The sequence below is a fragment of the Equus przewalskii genome, chromosome 28 (assembly GCF_037783145.1).
Source record: "Equus przewalskii isolate Varuska chromosome 28, EquPr2, whole genome shotgun sequence".
NCBI classification, from domain to species: Eukaryota; Metazoa; Chordata; class Mammalia; order Perissodactyla; family Equidae; genus Equus; species Equus przewalskii.
This window is the reverse complement of record NC_091858.1, coordinates 37,518,681-37,522,341: the sequence shown is the minus strand read 5'-3', so window position 1 is coordinate 37,522,341 and position 3,661 is coordinate 37,518,681. Positions and strand designations below refer to the sequence as shown.

Here is a 3,661-nt window from a genome sequence, read left to right as displayed (position 1 = left end):
TCTGCTGACGTCCTTGAGTCCTGGTGTGATAGGACTGTTGAGGGAACTGAATCCCTGTGCGTGCCCTTTCCGTTTAACTCACATTACAACAATCACGATGTATAAAAATGTTCAGGTAAGAGAAAGCATTTATAAATAAATCGAGAACACATATCTACTATTTTAGTCTCCCTTTTAGCCTATTGCTTTCTATAACACACTTAAAGAAAGCTTTATATACTTTCCTGTCTTTAATCCTATAATCCGTCAATAAAAGTTTTAATTTACTTGGTATTTCATTGAAAACTTTATACTTTTATCCACATATGGTCTATCACTGTTTTCCCAGGGCTCAGTCAAAGTGCAAAGAAAGTTACATGATATTCGTTTAAAATGTATTAATATTGGCTCATCAATTGTAACAAATGTGTCACGGGAATGCAAAATGTTACTAACAGGGGCACGGGGGAGGGGGGGTGAGGGGAGAGGTATGTGGGAACTCAGGACTGTTGACACAAATAGTCAATAACAAATCTATAGATACGAGAGAGCTTTAATGAGCTAATGTGAGGACTAGCCCAGAAGTGTTATCCTCCCCAGGGAAGAAGGTGCTCTGGAGAAGTGTAGTTTACAGCTTGGTTATATATCATTTCAGAACAAAGAACATACATCCAGCATGACAGGAATACACTTTTTTTCCCCAAAATCACAAGGAGATGTTTTGCTGCATTGGAGCACAGACGCAGCAGGTCAACTTGCCCTTGGTTCTCTGGGCAGCAAAGCTTATCTTCAAAGAAATACTGGTATCCGTGTCAGAGAAAGGGAGACATTCATCTCTATCTTTAAAAAGGGCATTCTTTGCTTTGGGAAAAATGTTTGAAACAGATGTACGGTACCTGTCTGGTGGGCCGTAAGTCAGGCTGCTCTGGGAAAAACAAGTTTTAGGCCAAATCAGATTTAAACCAGAATGGTTTCTCCATATCCCTCAATATGTGAAAACTTCTTACTGTTATTTTCATCGGTACTTTCCACTCAATTTTTCTGTAAAAGAAAATGCTCCCCCAAAATAGCCTATTAATTAAAAAACACAACCTCAAAACGAGAAGCAATGATTAGAAAAAGTCAGGTGCAACAATTGGGATGTTTTCAGCTTGCTTTTCCTTGTTTGAAATTTTAAATGAGTTGCCTTCTGAAAATTAGGGCATTGGAAAGAGTTCTGCTCCTTATTTTTGTTTATTTTTATTTTGCGAACTCTGAAGTTAGCATCACTTAATATGTTCAGAGAATTGTTCCCTGCTTCTTGGTTAAGGTGAAGAGCAACACACAGATGTTGTATCAGGAAAGAAGCCACGATTTCCGAAGACACTACTTCAAGCCTTGCCATCCAGCCAAATTCTTGGGAGAGCGCCATACGACTTTCATGGTAGTTTAAAATTGGCTAGATGGATTTTCCCTGAAAAATTAGAGACCAGTGCCAATGAAAATCCATTTCCAAATGATCTCATTACACCGCTATGGTCTTTTACAATTTAGAGTGTGAAAAATTCAGTTTTATACCAACAACACGCTTTGCAAAGCGGAGATTCAGCGACAATGCAGACCACATTCCAAATGCACACATTTCTGCATGTTTTCTTGGCCCGGCTCCCGCCCTCCTCCTGGGCGTCCATCACAGACACTCCACATGCTGAAGAGCCCTGAGGGGAAGGGACGCTGCTGTCAGCAGCCACCTCTCCCTGTCCTTCCTGCCCCGTTCTCCAGTGTCCACCCTGCTACCCATTCCTCCATCTCTCCACACCAGACCCCCAGCCCGAGCACCACGTCTCCCTGGGAACTGAGACCCTGGCTCCCGTGTAGGCATTTTGGGGCACCACTTGCCGGCTGGCAGCTGGTGTCCATTCCTCTCTCTCTCATTTATCTTCCTTATCACAATCAATCATATAGTCCTCCAGGATCCTCTCTCCTGGTGCTCACCAAACATCGATTTTCCATTGGCTTGTCCCATACTGCCAAAAGGTCATTTCTAAAATTCAGATCTGGAATGGCCTCTCCATTAAAATGTTCAATGGCTCCTTGTCACAAGACTCTTCATCATCTGAACCCATTCCCGTCTCCAACTGAGTCTCTTCCCGTGCCTACTGTGCCCTGGATTTCCCGGCTCTAACAAATCACTAGCAGTTCCCAGATTCGTGCGCCGTTCAGTCTCACAGCTCACCTGGTACCTGCTGTTCACTCTCGTGGAACAGCCTTCCACCTCGCCTGGGCGCCCCATCCTTAGCAAACTCCTGCCAAGCCTTCGAGTTACCTCAACTGTCACCTCGGAGGGTCTCCCTTGTCCTTCCCAAGTGAACTGATCACTGTCTTCTTTCTTCTCCCAAAACGATGCTCAACCTTGCATCTGTTATAATATGTCACACTAAGCAGAATCTATTTGTTAACCAGTTTGGGATCAGATTGCGAGCTTTTTTGAGCACAAGAAATATATCAAATTCCTGTTTAGATCTCTGGTTCCCCATAAAGCGTGTGACACCGAATATACATCCACAATATTCTTACATCCACTTATAGGTGACCAACTGGATGAATGAATGCATCCAGCTCCTCTGTGTCTCTACCAGTCACTCATTGATCCATTAAATATTGATTGAACAACATTTATGTACTGGGCACCATGCTGGAGATACTGTAGTTAAAAAAGAGAGAGAGAGAGAGTCGTGGATTCTGCGCTTAGGTTCAACTACCAGACAGAAGGTTTACTCCAAAATAGTGTTGGGTCTGCGAAGGGTCACAGAATTTCTTTTGCTTTACTTACAAGCTAATAAGCTAGCATGTTACTGTTTTGTTGACGTGGCTCAAAGATGTGAAACTTGCAGATCAGAAAACCTTCCTACTCACCACACGGGAAACAGCATGACCATCAGCATGCGCTCTGTTTCCCAACTTCCACTGGGCCTGTGTGTGGTAGCCAGATGGACACTGCATGAGCTCCGGGCTTGGTCACAGCAGAGAAACGCTGAATTTGGGGACCCGCTGTTTCACAGTCAAACGTACGGCAGCGGCTCCTGATCCCAGAGGAAGATACTGCCTCACCCTCAAGGTTGCCAACAGCGAGCTTGAGCTCGGCCTGAGAAATGGTGCGGGGAAGAGCAGTCAGGGCATTGCCTTCTCAACACACCTGCCGAAGACATGTAGGATGGGAACAACCCCAGAGGACGTCTTTCCCATCAGCTTGTAAATTTTCGTTCTGAAACTGAAAAAATTCTAGGTGCCTACGCTGCGGGAGAGATCACCCGGGTGACGGTTTTTTTCAACCTCTGTCTCCATATTGCTTTTCTTTTATTTTTTTAAAGATTGGCACCTAGGCTAACAACTTTGCCAATCTTTTTTTTCTTTTTCCTGCTTTATTTCCCAAACCCCCTCCCCCAGTACATAGTTGTATATCTTAGTTGCAGGTCCTTCTAGTTGTGTCCATATTGCTTTTCTATTTCAAACCCCACTGCTCCTCATTTTTTTACTATAATCGCTGCCAGCGCCAAGTCCCTGGGTGACTCTGACCTGAGCCACACGCAGGCAGCCTGGACCTTTGGACGCCGCTGGGTCAGCTGGCCCTGAGCAGTAAGCCCCCCACGCAGGACACAGAGTCTCCTTGGCTGGAGCTCCTGTTACTCGCACGTGATTCTCC

General features: G+C 44.8%; 1 long non-coding RNA gene across 1 annotated transcript; it reads right to left on the bottom strand.

Annotated features, from left to right (window-relative positions):
* Nucleotides 1-1,205: 1,205 nt before the first annotated feature.
* On the bottom strand, nucleotides 1,206-3,154 carry LOC139080152 (uncharacterized). The gene is made up of 2 exons (XR_011534419.1): nucleotides 2,875-3,154; nucleotides 1,206-1,432 (listed from the first exon to the last, which is right to left on the bottom strand). It is a non-coding gene; the product is annotated as an uncharacterized lncRNA (long non-coding RNA).
* Between the last annotated feature and the right edge of the window lie 507 nt (nucleotides 3,155-3,661).